This window comes from Ixodes scapularis, unplaced genomic scaffold (genome assembly GCF_016920785.2).
Source record: "Ixodes scapularis isolate PalLabHiFi unplaced genomic scaffold, ASM1692078v2 PGA_scaffold1__304_contigs__length_218370807, whole genome shotgun sequence".
NCBI classification, from domain to species: Eukaryota; Metazoa; Arthropoda; class Arachnida; order Ixodida; family Ixodidae; genus Ixodes; species Ixodes scapularis.
Genome location: NW_024609846.1, coordinates 85,786,539 through 85,803,526, shown reverse-complemented (window position 1 = coordinate 85,803,526; position 16,988 = coordinate 85,786,539).

The window sequence follows — 16,988 nt, the reverse complement described above, 5'->3', positions numbered from 1 at the left end:
TAAGAACTCAAACTTGTTCTACGCTTCGCAAGCGTTATTTTGCTTCCTAAACTTTCTGTTTGCAAACAGAGTCGAAGTGGTCCCGTCTATACTTCGTTTCAGCTTCGGTCCGAGAGCGGCCGATGTTATGAGCCGAAGGGCCAATCAAACAGCGCAAAAAGCGCTGCGTCATGGTGTGCTCTCTGCACTTGATAGGCGGCGGAGGAGCGCGCACAGAGAGACGGCGAATACCGGCTGGTCCTATGAACTGCAGAGAGCACCCCATGACGTTGTGCCTCTTTCGCTGTTTGATTGGCCCTTCGGCTCATAACATCGGCCGCGCTCGGACCGAAGCTGAAACGAAGTATGGTGGCATTTCCTGCACTCCTGATTTTCTGCAGGGCATTTAGGGTAATTCGCCATGTGGTGGGATGAACCATATCTGTAGCAGCTGCCGGAAGACTTTCGGCTAGGTTTAGCACCCCGCATTTCTGGTTTATTCTTGGCTTTATTGTTCGCCCCTTGAGTACCGGAAATTACTTCTTTAATGAAGAGTTTGGCTTCCTTCATTGCCTGTTGAACTTGAGATGTGATAGCTAGAGCTGTTCTAGCGAAATTTCAGCCTCAGAGGAGTAGGTGGTTTCGGACTTCGGGATGGCTCGTTTTCTCAACAAGTTGATCGCAGATCATTTCATCTGTCATGACGCCTAATTGACGGTTTGTTGCAAGGCCTCAGAGAATCGTCACGTAATCTTGCACTGGCTCGCCGAGTACTTGAGCTGAGGAAAGGAACACAAATCTTTCAGCCGTTTTGTTGATGGCTGGTGCAGAGACTTTTCGTAATTTCCTCGCCGAGGCATCGTAGGCTGTCGGAACGGGAGCCGTGAAAACGCCCGATCTTGAGAAGTCCCGAGGTACTTGCAGCTGTACCAGGGATGGCCGCAGCCGCGGCGGGATGTTCTGGCAGCTTTCGGTAGGTCGTTGACCCTCAACTCCAAGCAAACTCAGTAGAATGACGGTACTTCTGCCGTCGTCCATCGTCGACCCCCCCCCCCCCCCCCCCCCCCGGAAGCCACCATCTACGCTTTGAAAATTGCGTTTAATTCGTCCCTTGGAATTGCAGGCTTGCCTGATGTCGGTATAGAAACGGCGGGGCTGGATCAACCTTCATGCTGGAGTTGAGGCTTGGTCGACTACGCCAATTATTGTGTTTCAATAGAAAACATATGGACAGCTGGACGAAAGACCAACTCGTCCCATCCTGGTGCTTGGTCCGTCCTCTTCTTCCTTTTTCGGCCGGGTGCCACCCTTGGAGACACAAAAGACACAGCAAATTTCCGCCACAAAGTGAGCGCTTGCGCTAGAAATACATGTCTCACTGATGTCTCAAAGCCAGGAGCACGGGCTAGCTCGCACTTGTTGCTTTGGCTGCAACGGCCCAGTCGTGTTTCGAGGTTATATCCGAACACTAGAGAGTTTTAGTAGATCGTTTTGATGACTCCGATAACGACACCCGATACTACGCCGCAGCCTTTGCTCGTGCATCGTACCGTTATCGGGTATCGTTATCGGCAGTATCGGAGGTATCGGAACGATCTGCTAAAACTGTCTACTATTTGTCCGCGCTTCATCCCCGGTGAGAGCTGCCAGTGGCATCACCTAAATGTGTTCCTTGCATCTTGAACCTGCGAAACAGTGCACGATTACAGCTCTACTCAGAAAAGTGCCTAGTTGCACGAATGACAGTCCCTCAAGTGGCTAATTGGGGTGATTATTACCCCGCAAAATATTTTGCCATATCTTCGGCAAGGGCGTTCACGTGGTCAAAAGCTGGCGAGTGCGCGCCGTTCAGATGGCGCTTCTCAGGCGTGTGCCGGCAATTTACCGGCCCAATTTTTGCCTGACCTTCAAAAATTCGGGCAGCTTGTTTGTCAGACTGTATCCGCTATCGTCATATCCGAATCGGGAAAGGGTCCAAACGAAACAATGGTCGCCGATAGCGGGTTCGAGTAGAAAACGAAGCCATTGAGGCAGACACCCCTCTGTGGTCCGAGAAAAGACAGCAAAAACAACGGAGATAAATATAAAATATTTTAAAGGAAGCTTCCGCAATATCAGTTTGCTATGAGACACAAAGTGTTATTACACCGCTGTAAAAAAAATGCATTGGTAGTGTTGCAGCTTGACACTTAAACGAGAATTACTATATCTAAGGGCTGGGCCAAATGGAAAGGCTGAGGATTTAAAGAAAAAGGTAATAACAAGAAAATCGAATATAAACAGCGACGCTAGTGAGCCTCTGGGATCCTTGTAAGATGACAACAGTTCTTCGGGAATCCAAACAAATATATTGTCACGGGTGGTGACTAAAAAACAATAAATAAACAGGAGGAAATAAACGTTTAATGTGGCGAACTTGTGCCAAAAATAAAAGGGTACAAAAGATAATAATAATAGAGCGTCGCGGGCGTCGAAGTCGGCGTGGCAGCAGAGTCGAACGCTGGGGCCAGACTGAATCCGCTCGCCTGGCGGAATCCCTTATGTACCCTCGTGGGTTTCTGGATCGTTCGGCGTAGAAGGTTCGGCGCGTAGAACATTCTAACCGCGAATCAACAAGACGGTTCTCGAATTCACCAGAACATCAAATTACACTCTCAACAAAAATATGTAGCCGCTGCCAGGAATCGAACCATGGCCTTCTGCGTGAGAGGCAAGCGCGATAACCGTTAGGCCACGCGCGCGCTGCCTACTTGGCCAGCTGCGCGCGGCATTGCTCCCCCCTTTAAGAAGTGCATCGTCCCGATGCAACCCAAAAACAAAACAAAGCAAATAAAAAGAACGGTAAACTAAAGAGTATTTGGAATACGTAAGGTCCACTGTACTATCGAGCGTAGTACGGCTTCATGCGCACGACGTGGACGACTTCTGGTCGTGGAGGGCGGCGTGATGAAGTCCGTGTTCCGTCGGGCATCACCTCGTAGTTCAGATCCCCGAGTCGACGAAGCACTTTGTAGGGTCCAAAGTAACGTTTCAGGAGCTTCTCGCTGAGACCGCGGCGGCGAATCGGTGTCCACACCCACACCCTGTCTCCGGGCTCGAAGTGGGCGTCCCGACGACGAAGGTTGTAGCGGCCAGTGTCGACACGTTGTTGAGCCTGAATCCGAAGTCTGGCGAGCTGACGGACTTCTTCTGCCCTTTGGGCAACCACCTGGGCGTCGTCGCTTGCGTCGACAGCCGCTTCGTGGGGTAACATAGCGTCCAGCATTGTTGTTACCTTGCGCCCATGCACCAGCTGAAAGGGTGTCATTCCGGTGGTCTCTTGTACGGCCGTGTTGTAGGCAAATGTGACGTACGGCAGCACCTCGTCCCATGTCTTGTGTTCCACGTCGACGTACATGGAGATCATGTCGGCGATGGTCTTGTTGAGTCTCTCCGTTAGCCCGTTGGTCTGCGGGTGGTACGCCGTGGTGCGGCGATGGCTGGTGTGGCTGAGACGAAGGACTTCTTGCGTCAGCTGGGCCATGAATGATGATCCACGGTCTGAGATCAGGACTTCGGGAGCGCCGTGCCGGAGGACGATGGATTCAATGAAAAACTTGGCAACTTCCACAGCAGTTCCGGAAGGAAGGGCTTTCGTTTCGGCATACCGCGTGAGATAATCTGTGGCGACGATGATCCAGCGATTTCCCGACGTCGACGGCGGAAAAGGGCCAAGTAGATCCATTCCGATCTGCTGGAAGGGTGCTGTTGGCGGAGGAATTGACTGCAAGAGTCCGGCCGGCCTCCTCGGAGGTTTCTTTCGTCGCTGGCATTCATGACATGATCGCGTGTACAGGTGGACGGTTTTGGGGAGTTTGGGCCAGTAATACTTTTCACGAATACGTGCCAGGGTCCGGCTGTAACCAAGGTGTCCGGACGTCGGGTCGTCGTGGCAGGCTTGAAAGATCTCCTCCCGAAGGTCGGTCGGGATTACCAGCAGCCATGGCGAGTTGTTGTTCCCGAAGTTCTCTTTGTAGAGTACACCTTGTCTAATGGCGAAGGTCGGCAGCGCTCGTGAAAAAACACGTGGCATGGCACTCCCGCGCCCTTCCAGGTGCTCTATTAGTGCGCGCAGCTCAGGATCGTCTCGTTGACGCCGGGCCATGTCGTCGATGTTCACTGCGTCCAGAAAACACTCGTCGTCATCGTCGTCGCTGCTGCCGGAAGGTGTTGCGACGGGAGCTCTGGACAGGCAGTCGGCGTCGCTGTGCTTGCGGCCTGACTTGTAGACGACGGTCATGTTGAACTCTTGTAGTCGGAGACTCCACCGCGCGAGGCGTCCTGACGGGTCCTTGAGGTTTGCAAGCCAGCAGAGCGAGTGGTGGTCCGTGACTACCCGGAACGGGCTCCCGTATAAGTACGGACGAAACTTCGTGATTGCCCAGACGACCGCAAGGCATTCTTTCTCAGTCGTGGAGTAATTCCTCTCCGCCTTGGTCAATGTCCGACTTGCGTAGGCGATGACTCGGTCGGTGCCTTCTTGTACTTGAACCAAAACCGCGCCAAGCCCTGCGTTACTTGCGTCCGTGTGAATCTCGGTTTCCGCATCCTGGTCGAAATGTCCAAGAACAGGAGGAGTCTGCAGTCGTCACTTCAGCTCGTCAAATGCCTGCTGCTGTTCATCGGCCCATTCGAACTTCTCGACGTCCTTCGTGAGGTGTGTGAGCGGTGCGGAAATTCTTGCGAAATCTCGAACGAAGCGCCGATAGTAGGCACATAGCCCAAGGAACCTTCGGACGGCCTTCTTGTCTCTTGGCACTGGAAATGCTGCGACGGCACGAGTCTTCTCGGGGTCTGGTCGGACACCTTCGTTACTAATCACGTGGCCGAGGAACTTCAGTTCGTCATAAGCGAACCGACACTTTGACGGCTTCAGGGTGAGTCCGGCGGTCCGTATGGCTTGGAGAACTGCTCGGAGTCGTCGCAAGTGCTCGTCGAAGTCGCTGGAAAACACGACGACGTCGTCAAGGTAGACGAGACAGCTCTGCCACTTCAGTCCTGCCAGTACGGTGTCCATGACACGTCGGAAAGTTGCTGGCGCCGTGCACAGTCCGAAGGGCATCACTTTGAACTCGTACAGTCCATCCGGCGTGACGAACGCTGTCTTTTCTCGGTCCCTTTCGTCGACTTCGATCTGCCAGTAGTCGCTCTTCAGGTCCATCGATGAGAAATATCGAGAGTGGCGCAGCCGGTCTAGAGTGTCGTCGATGCGGGGGAGTGGGTAGACGTCTTTCTTCGTCACCGTGTTCAGCTGCCGGTAGTCTACACAGAACCTAAGCGTCCCGTCTTTCTTCTTAACCAGTACGACTGGAGAGGCCCAAGGACTGCTTGAAGGTTGAATTATGTCGTCGTTCAGCATTTCTTGAACTTGCTCCTGGATCGCCTGCCTTTCTTTAACGGAGACTCTGTATGGCGATCGATGCACAGGGCGCGCGTCGTCCTCGGTAACGATGCGGTGCTTCGCAACGGTGGTTTGGCGCACCTTCGACGACGTGGCAAAGCAGTCGCGGTATTCGGCGAGAAGGTTAATCAACTGTCGTCGTTTCGGGCCCGGGAGTTTAGGGTCGATGTCGAGCTGCGCTGGCGACGCACTGTCTTGCTGAGGTGGCGAGAATTCGTCAGTAATGGCGGCGACAGCGGCGGAGTTTAGGAGTTCCTCGACCTGGCCCACGGCTGCACCTTTTGTGAGGTGTTGCGCTTCATTTCGGAAGTTCGTGACGAGGACCACAGTGCGGCCATCCTGAAGTTCAGCAACTCCTCTTGCGACGCCTATTCCTCTTCCCAGAAGCAACTGGAGGTTTCCTTCGAGCAGAACTTCGCCGCAGAAATCTTCGGTGATCCCGACGGGTACGAAAACACTCGACCGCGGCGGTAAGTTCACGTGGCTGGCGAGGACTCGGACCGCAGATGACGTCGCTTTGGGTTCCTCCGGTGGTGAAACAGGCTTTCGCAGCGTCAGCCGGTTTGCTCCGAGGTCGATGACGGCGCCATACTCGCAGAGGAAGTCCATTCCGAGGATAACGTCCCTCGAACAGTCTTGCAGAACGACGAACTTTACAGGGCACGTCTCACCGTGGATCTCGACGCGAGTGGTGCATCGCCCGACTGGTGTGATGAGGTGCCCACCGGCGGTTCGTATTTGAGGTCCATCCCACGGCGTCGTGACTTTTCGAAGGCGGCGGGAGAGCCTCCCACTCAAAACTGAGTAGTCTGCTCCGGTGTCCACGAGTGCCGATGCGTCGTGGCCGTCGATGATGACGTTTAGGTTGTTGGACACCGTTTCAGGAGCGTCGTTTCGGTCTCCGGTAGCATTCGAGTGGGGGCCCTCCGACGTTCGTGGAGGATCTTGGCGTCGGTCGTCTTCGGCAACTCCACCTCCAGGGGTTGCCGCGCCTAGTTTCCCCGGCGTGGAGCGAGGGGCGACAGGCTTTCACGTCGGGGTCGGTGCATCGGCGAAGCTGGACGTCGTGGTGAAGGCGATCGGAACTCTCGGCGGGACGCAGGCTCGGGGGACTGGGGTCGTCGCAAGTACTCGTCGATCTCCCGAGGGCGTTCACCATACCTGGGACGCGGGTCGCTTGGGTGGAATCCGCGCAGCCCGAGTCGTCGGTATGGGCATCGGCGGTACACATGGTCAGCTTCCCCGCAGTGGTAACAGAGCGGGCGTAGGTCGGCCGTCCTCCAGACGTCTGTCTTCCTCGGCGCAGGTCGGTCTGGGTGAACGTGCGCCTGATCTTCCTGTCGTCGGGGATACTGCGGCGTTGGGGCGTCTCTTCGGGGTGGCGCCGCGGCTTGGCGGGGAGCTTGCGGCGGTCGTCGGGCTATGGCAGCGTAGCTCAACGTCGGTTCCTGCGGTGCCACCGTGGTGACGGGAACCTCTGGTTGGAGCGCCCGTTGTACTTCCTCGCGCACAGCCTCGGCAATGGAAAGTGTCGCTGGACGACTTGCGGCTGGCAGCAACTGGCGGAGTTCCTCCCGGACGACTTCCCGGATAATTTCGCGGATATCCGTACCAGGAGCGTGCTCGCCGCCAAGCAGCGCGGTTGCAGCGACACTTGGATGTCGCTGGTAGTGGGAAGCGCGCGCTTGGAGGGCGCGCTCGATGTTTGTCGCCTCGGTGACGAAGGCTTCGACGGTGCCCGGCGGGTTGCGCACGAGGCCTCCAAAGATGTCGTCTCTCACCCCGCGCATGAGGACCCGCAGCTTCTTGTCGTCGGTGGCTCGTGGGTCGGCACGGGCGCTCAGGCGGAGGACATCTTCTACGAAGCTTGTGATGCTTTCGTCGGGGCCCTGCGTTCGAATTCTGAGGAGATCTTCTGCCTTCTCCCGTCGATGTAGGGTGGCGAACGTCCGCTGCAACTCGGCCACACAGATGTCCCACGACGTAAGCGAAGCCTCGTGATTCTCGAACCAATGCCTCGCAGTACCCTCCAGCGAAAAGTAGAGGTTCTGGAGGCACTGCTCCGCAGTCCATCCGTTGTGCCGCGCCACACGCTCGTAGTGCTTGATCCAGTCTTCGACATCCTCATGGATCTCGCCGTGGAAGGGAGTCGGCGTACGGGGAGCGGCGGGCAGGTAGACGACGGCAGGAGCGGCGGGGGTCGGCGACTGGTCGGCCATCGTCGGCTTCGTTGGCTGCTTGGTCCTGGGCGGCAGAAGTCCGAATTCCGGGTGTAGGCCTTGGGTGCGACGACTGAACCGGATCTCGGTAGTGCCTTCGTCGGTTCTTCGTGGGCTTGGCGTCGGACTTGCACCGCGAACCCTCGGAGGGGAACGCTGCACGGGCATGCGTTACCCCGCACCTCCACCAATATGTCACGGGTGGTGACTAAAAAACAATAAATAAACAGGAAGAAATAAACGTTTAATGTGGCGAACTTGTGCCAAAAATAAAAGGGTACAAAAGATAATAATAATAGAGCGTCGCGGGCGTCGAAGTCGGCGTGGCAGCAGAGTCGAACGCTGGGGCCAGACTGAATCCGCTCGCCTGGCGGAATCCCTTATGTACCCTCGTGGGTTTCTGGATCGTTCGGCGTAGAAGGTTCGGCGCGTAGAACATTCTAACCGCGAATCAACAAGACGGTTCTCGAATTCACCAGAACATCAAATTACACTCTCAACAAAAATGTGTAGCCGCTGCCAGGAATCGAACCATGGCCTTCTGCGTGAGAGGCAAGCGCGATAACCGTTAGGCCACGCGCGCGCTGCCTACTTGGCCAGCTGCGCGCGGCAATATTAGGATTCGTTTACCCACATCTCAGAGTCCGAATATATCTCGCTGATGCCTACAGCGTGCTTATTGTATCATAAAATAATCGAAAAATTTAACAAAGCTCACGCGCTACCCAGGAAAACGAAAAGGCCAGTTGCCGGCGCTTTGTGTTCGAAGGGAGAGGGTCACGCAGTGCGCCGCTGGCGCGGTTTTGATTGCCGCGGTGCCGCCGGCGAGTTCTCGCCGGCGATTGACCACCCCGATTCGCCATAGGCACTTCGAACTCGTTTGTTCCTATGGAGCTGGTCACTTGATAGTCTCCAAAAAGCGGCTTGGAAGCCCTCGGCTACGTGCCGTCTTTTATGGGCAAAACGTCCACGGAGATTTCAGAAAGCAGTTTAGTCTGCACCGAGGGAACAAAGAAAGATTAGGAGAGAAAGTTATCTTCCCACGTGAGAGAAAAAAAAGCGACAAAAAGCACTCTTGGTTCACCGCCGAGGCAAATAAAGCTGTCCGAGACGATAAGTTATCAGCAATCTTTCGATGCACTGAAAGTTTCCGCCACGCCAGGTTTGTTCTGCTATCGTGACGCTCGTAAAATCAGCTTAAGCGTTCACAAAAAAAAAAAAAAAAAAAAAAAGTTTGCTTGACATGGTGCAATTTTAATTGCGACTCAGGTAAGACGTTGCTAGTGTGGTGCAAAAAGCAAACAAAAAGAAACGAAATTTGCGGTGAAAGTTGAGGTGCTCGCCATCGCAGTTACAAAATCGCAAGCAGCATCCTACCATGTGAATAAGGCTTTTCTCTGAGTCTTGTCGCGACCAAGCGGTTGTCCGGGACTTTGGTTACTGCAGGGAACCGAGCCAGGGCAGGACTTCATCAGGACAATGGAATCAGGAAGGACCAGGGAGCAGGAGGGGTGTCTCGTATATCTGACGCGGAAGCACCCCCTGAGGCCTATTGCATTAGAGTAAAGGGCGAGGACAGCTGCGTAGGTGCACCGTCAGTGCACTTAACTGAGAAACTGAGACTCCCGACACTTTTTGTGTCGGGAGTCTGAATTTGTCTATAAATAGTAAGTGCGTTTCAATACACGTTCAGTTGTAAGTTAGCGCTTGGTCCTGTCTCGTCTTCCTCGTGTCCTCGTTTTTTACGCGCTTCACAAGTTTACAACTAGCCCACCTATTCATTTGACCCCTATTAGACACGCTGTAGATTCCAGAAAGGTTATGATGTGCTTGAAAAAAAAATCTCCAAAAACCTTACTAAATGTAGTCATGCACTAAATGCGAGACTTTAAGATCAGTCGGTGATAAGTTTGGTTTACACATGGCGTTTAGCACAGATAGCAGTTTGAAACAGTTAACTCCGTTCGTTTCCGCCCAGAATGGTTGTTTAAAAAACACAGGGAAAAACGTGTTACATGTGTTTGAGGTATAGTCTACAAGATGTTTTGTGCTATATAGTTCAAACAAAGCGTTGTCTTAATGATAGACTAGGTGAACGTAAACGATGTGTCAAAAACAAGGATCCATATACCGAGGTATCCAAGCATATTCAGGAATGTAGGAATTGTGTGCCATTATGGAACTCGACAACCACCGTCTGTAACAGAAAAAAACGATCCCAAGCGCCTGCTAAAAGAGTCAATCGCGATAACGAAGCATGACAATGCAGTAAGGAAGCCTGCTTTGTCTTTGGATGCGGATTGGAAGCAATTTCTAAATCTCTAATAATATTGTTAACATTTTTTTTCCGTCTTTTTTTTTGTTGTTGTTGTTTTGTAGTCTTACAGCTGAATTTCTTAGTGAAAGGTCCAGTGAAATCTGTAATTTTCCCAACGTGCTTTTTTTTTTGTGAATAAAGTGTCCTCTTTGGTGCTGTTCTGTTTTGTTGGTGTGACCCCATTGTTAGAGGTCCGGTGTCGCGTCTTTTGGGGAGAGAGGTGGTGTCGTGTCTTTTGTGGAGAGAGGTGATGTCCTCAATAGAGAGTTTTAGTGGATCGTGTCCACGCTAATCGTAGCGGTAGCTCGCGCTGCCACTTCGATGCATGCTCTGAAGCGCGCGCTCGTAGCGGTAGCAGGCCTTTGAAAACGACCTACTAAAACTCCCTAATAAAGGTTTAGCTGTGCTTGAGACGTTCTCCTTCTCTTCTTCTTTGTCGTCGTCTGTCATTACCTCAGTCTCGACTTTTTTTACTAAAATGTTTGATATACACCAGCTCCCTTGCGCCCTGACGTTCTGCTCACAATGGTATATAGTTAAAAACACTATTTTTTTCTCCACTCTCATATATAGGCAGTACTTTGGCTACTTTCCAATCTTGTGGCACCTGACCCATTCTCATACTGCAAGAGTAAATTGTGTAAACAATCTAAGAACATCATTCGGCAAACATTTTTAGGAAAACGTTAGGAAATCCATCCCGGTATATACCCTGTACATACAGGGTGTTTCACGAAAGGTGGACAAATTCGATATTGCGAAAACTACGCATCGCAACAAAAGAAGTCTTTTGTAGTATTGATCTTGGTTCCTGGGCCAGGGGCCTATTTAGGAAAATGATTAAAGTCCGGGATAATTAGGTTTTCCAGAAAGCCGTAAAATGCTTCGCGTGCCTTCTATCGTTCTGCAATTTGTTGATTTAGTGTTTTCTGGCGATGCTGAGCAATTTTTCTGATTAAAACCACGCCCTTAAACACAATATTTAAGAAAGTTATTTACGCAAAATTAATTAACAATCTAATTATCCCGGACTTCAATAATTTTCCAAAATAGGCCCCTGGCCCAGGACCCAAACGACACAAGTTTTTTTTTTTGTTGCGACACGTAGTTTTCACAAAATCGAATTAGTCCACCTTTCGTGAAACACCCTGTATATATATATATATATATATATGGGTGGTTTCATCTCAAATCGTGCAGGCAAAAAGGGTCGAATTTTTAATTTCGATGAAAAAAATATATGTTATGGCGCCGTTTCTAAAACCGCAGTCGACACAAACCGCAAGTTCGTCGAATTTTTTGTTCTCGACTTATGAATTTTTAAAGAGGCCGTGGCGAAAAGCAGTGTTTTTCACACCCGTCGTGGGTTGGATGTTTCGCTTGAGCTCCCGCCATGGATTTTCAGTCCACATTATATTATCTTTTTTGAAGCACTCTATGGACACATTTAAAAGGCTCCAATACCATGAAATAATTTTAGGCGTTTTGCTTTTTTTCTGTAAAAATGTCAGAAACGCCTCCTCCGTCAATTGTTGACGAACTTTGACAATTAATTACTGGCGATCTACTTCGGTTACACTGATATTTTTTATGTCCACGGAGAGCCCAAAACACGCTCTTTATATTTCTTATAAAATTCCTTGGCTGTATAAAATATCCTTTGCGGTAAGTTTACGTTAATATTATGCAAAAACCAAAAAGTACCATTTTTGAAATTGATTTTCTCAAAAAAACCATTTTTTATTTTTTTAATTTTTTGTTCAAATGTAGATATGATAGTTGTCTACACGAAAACCAAGCCTAGAAAGTGTATATTTTGTTTGCATGTTTTATATTTAGGCCTCAATATGGGAAAAAGACGTCTTTGTTTTGCAAGACCTAAGTCAGACATAGCGACCCATGCGTCTCTATGAATTGTGAAGAAGTTTTCTTGAATTTTCTTCTGCATTTTGTAATCAATTATAAACAGATTTCGTGGTATTGAATATTTATGTACGTTTTGATAAGAGCGGGAACCATGAGATACATATCTAACCAAATCAGCAGGCCTAGTAGACTTTCAATACCCAAAAGGCACAGACGTTGTATTGTTTCGATTTATAAACCTTTCAAAGTAAACTAGCACGACTAGCTATTAGCTGTCATATTACTAAGACAAAGAAAGTCACCACATCGTCGATATATTATATACAATTCTTTACGAAACCAAACACTGGGGCTTGTTCACCGCACATCGCACAGGTCACCAGGGAATGCCTTTTCACTTCCGTAATACACAAATTTGGTGACACAGAAACGGTCCGAAACACACAGAGTGTGTGTCATGGAGAGGGGTAGGAAATAAAAACAAATAAATAGGAATTAAATTGCCTAACTCCGATCTTAACGAAAATTGCGTAAAAAAAAAAAAAAAAAAAAGTATTTAGGTTCGAGCGGTGGCAAGGCGATAGGTCCACGCCTGGTGGAGAGTCAGACAAAGAAATCGACGGCACGTAAAGGTAAAACAACAAAAAAAAAATCAATAATTTAATAAAGACTCGAAAACTCAGCCGGACATGGCAAGAACAAAAACCAACTCCTCCGGGCATTCCCTAAACGGGACGCAACCAAATGCGTGCGAACACGCTCTCTACAGCACCGCCAGGCCGCTACGCTATGACGAAATAAACCCAACAACTGAACAGTGCTAACAAACAGTTAGTAGGAAAACATTGAAAAAAAAAAAAAAAACGTTCAGAAAAAACCGCACCCGAGAAACAAAGTTCAGCGGGTCGAAGAAACACACACGAGTCGGCCCCACGACATTGAAGTATGGCAGGATGACGGCGTCCAGATGATGCTCGAATCTGTTCCTCCCTCTATTATGCACATCCACGACGGCTGTGCGGAACAGTGGATGTACGAAAGAGAGTGAAGAATAGATTCGAGCAGGCGATGCGCGAGAAGGTAACCGAGACTATGCTTCAAGCTTCATATCGGGAGAGGAGCTTTCGAGGTAGTTTCTGCAGTTACTCAAACTTTCTCTTTCCCCTTCCCTTTTTCAAAAGAACACGTCAGCCGGCGCTAACGTTTCATCTCGGGAGAAGCCCACTCTTCACAAACGGTTATAGTTGACAAGGAGGCTGACTTCGACTTCGACCCAACTAGTCTCCGTGCAGAATACAAACACAAGTATATTTACCAACACGCTCGTTTTAATGTCAGTCTCCGGGCTTTGCTGTTTCCAAAAGAGATAACCCTTTATAAGGACAGAACGAGCGGGTTGGCGGGGATAACTAAACTTAAACACTCCCTTCTCGTTTTCTTCCTCGAGTTTAATAGATAACCCTTCGGTGCTATCGGATCTCCCCGGAGAGAGAGAGAGAGAGCACGGCCGTTTTAAGGTAAGGATAGGGCGCTCGAAGCTAGGGCAAACAGGCGGTATCGTTTCACGCATGCACGGATGGCTGGTTTCAAATTTCCCCACATCCCTAACGAAACCGGCCCATCTTCGTGTGGGCGTCTGCGGGATTTCTGTCCCACGCCGCCGGTTTTAGCGCGCACGCGGCATTGTTTTGGCTGGCAGAACAGTTGTTGACCGTCGACATTGTAAGGCCGTGGTGTCCTCATCCTTTCAAGCAACGATTCCTTTGCTTTCCCTTGTACAATACTCTGACAGACTCCTCCTGGGTGGCTGTCACTGTTCGCCGCGTCAACGACACAATCCTACCATTTCACTCCTCGTGACACAGGGTGCGCTGCTCGCTTTACTGTCACGGGCCGTCCCATCTAAAACAACGAGCGCGAAAGGTCATGGTCATCTGCTGGCTCCGAAAGGGCGGGACGTTCATGGAGGCCAATGAGGGCCCCGAATCAATAAGACGTCTGCCGACTCCTACGCGTTAAAAATTTACGACACCTGCTGGTCTGTTAAGAAGTGTTGCTTTCTCTTTTTGGAACTCCTCCGATGTAGCTTGCCGCCTATAATAAAATTTAAATAATCAATAAATATATGAGGGTGGAAATACTGTATTTCATTTTTATGTGGGAACGTTGAAGAAAAGAAAAAAAAAATATTTCCAAGCTTGTGAAGACGCGCAATTCCCAAGTCCATTTCGAGCCGTAAAAACACGTTTTTGTACGATATTGATGCTTAAATGTAGAACATACAAACAAAATATACACTTCCTAGGCTCAATTTTCGTGTAGACAACTATCATATCTACATTTGAACAAAAAATAAAAAAAATAAAAAATGGGTTTTTTGAGAAAATCAATTTCAAAAATGGTACTTTTTGGTTTTTCCATAATATTAACGTAAACGTACCGCAAAGGATATTTTATACAGCCAAGGCATTTTATAATAAATGTAAAGAGCGTGTTTTGGGCTCTCCGTGGAAATAAAAAATATTGATATAACCCAAGTAGATCGCCAGTAATTAATTGTCAAAGTTCGTCAACAATTGACCGAGGAGGCGTTTTTTACATTTTTACAGAAAAAAAGCAAAAGGCCTAAAATCATTTCATGGTATTGGAGCCTTTTAAATGTGTCCACAGAGTGCTTCAAAAAAGATAATATAATGTGGAATGAAAATCCATGGCGGGAGATCAAGCGAAACATCCGACCCACGACGGGTGTGAAAAACACTGCTTTTCGCCGCGGCCTCTTTGAAAATGCATAAGTCGAGAACAAAAAATCTGTTGAACTTGCGGTTTGTGTCGACTGCGGTTTTAGAAACGGCGCCATAACATATATTTTTTACATCGAAATTAAAAATTCGACCCTTTTTGCCTGCACGATTTGAGATGAAACCACCCATATATATATATAAAACTGAGAAGAAAAAAGTGAAAGCCGTTTACAACTCCCTGTAACGCCGAATTAGAGCGCAGCTCTTGAGGAGGAGGAGGGAAGGGTACTGGGGGGGTGAAGTGACCTGGGGGGTCACGTGACCTTGAGGGGTCACGTGACGATGCCGATGATGTCATTAGTGACGTCACTGATGACGTCATCAGTGACGTTGACGATGCGGACACCGATGACGTCATCAGCGATGCTGACGATGTCGGTGACGTCATCAGTGACGTCACTGATGACGTCATCTGTGATGAGGACAATGACGATGCGGATGCCGTTGACGTCATCAGTGACGTCACTGGTGACGTCATCAGTGATGATGACGATGACGATGCGGATGCCGGTTAGGTCATCAGTGACGTCACTAATGACGTCATCAGTGTTGATGACGATGACGATGCGGATGCCGGTGACGTCATATGGGAGGTCAGGTGACCTCGGCGGGGGGTCACGTGATCCTGGGGGTGGTCACGTGATTTCGGGGGGTGTCACGTGACCTCAGGGTGGGTCACGTGACCTCGGGGGTCACGTGACTTTGGGGGGGTCACGTGACCTCAGGGGGTCACGTGACCTCAGGGGGTCACGTGACCTCAGGGGGTCACGTGACCTCAGGGGGTCACGTGACGTCAGAGGCGGTCACGTGACCTCGGGGGTGTAACGTGACTTGGGAGGGTCACGTGACCTCGGGGGTCACGTGACTTGGGAGTCACGTTACCCTGGGGAGGGGTCACGTGACCTTGGGATGACCTTAGGGGTCGCGTGACCTTGGGATGACCTTGGGGTGAGCTTGGATACGCCGACGGCGACGCCAACGGCGACGGCCACGGCGACGGCGACGGCGACGGCGACGCCGCTCAAGCCGGGAACGGGCCCCTAAGAGCTGCGCTCTAAAAAACCCTTAGTGAAAACAGCAACAACGGACGATTTAATCTTCGACGTTTCGGTCGGAGTCCGGCCTTCGTCAGGAAGGCCGGACTCCGGCCGAAACGTCGAAGATTAAATCGTCCGTTGTTGCTGTTTTCACTAAGGGTTTTTTTCTTCTCAGTTTTATACCCACGCCTTCGGCCTCCCGCCACCATGCCCGTTATATATATATATATATATATATATATATATATATAAGTCGAAGATCCGTACTTTCTGAGTTGCTATGCTTGGAAGTTTATGTTATGTATTGCGACAGTTTCGCCAAGAGGCTGGGATTCGTCAGGAGATAGCATATACATATGTACGCCATCTCCTGACAAATCTGAGCCTCTCGCGAAACTGATACAATAAACTCCTCGCATAGCAACTCCGAAAATACGGATCTTTGAGTTATTACATTTTTTCCGGTTCATTGTTCTCAAACCAATCTGCCTCACATATCAATACACATATATATATATATATATATATATATATATATCTGCGTGTGTGTATGTGTGCGCGCGCGTGCGCGTGTGTGTGTGCGCGTGCGCGTGTGTGTGTGCGCGTGCGTGTTACGGACAGTTCCTTTGATCACAGAAATGAGCACTGAAGAATTGTGTTGTCAAAAATTTTTGAAACGCCTGCTGGACTGCACTTCGACCTTGATACATCTCACGTCGTCGTCGTACGTGATTCAGATTCACCGTGTTTTCACCTACTCAAATATTTCGGAAGCGAGCTCCAAGGGAAGGCGCTCGCACTCTCGCGAATCTCCAGCGTCGATCAAAGCTGTGGTGCGGGCACGCTTCGCTTCCAAAATACCACAAAACGTTGACGCCGAGAAGAGAAGTTTCGCCGATCGTCACCAACTTCATTCAACGCCGACGCGCGCTCCCTCAGAAGGAACCACTGAGTCCGAGAAGTCATCGTGTCGTCTGCTAGACAAAACCGGCTGTGAAACTTGATTACGGGCTTTTGTCATCGCGTTATGGTACTGAGACGAGAGTAAAAGTCTTCATGATTAGATATTGAGAAGACACAATGCTGACAAAAATTTATTTACTTTTCTATGAGACAATTTGTAGCCTCAAGTTGATCGCCTATAGCAACGAACGGCCCTAGCAACGGTTTGTTTCGAGCGGAGCGCCATGTTGTGACTTCCTCATTTACAGGGTCAATAAAGCAGTGTACCCAATAAATGTTGCACTTTTCCTCCATCTCTCGGCGTTACCAAGTTTTCAATTTTCGCGCATGCGCACAAAAGTCAAACTTTCGCTAGAAGTCTGA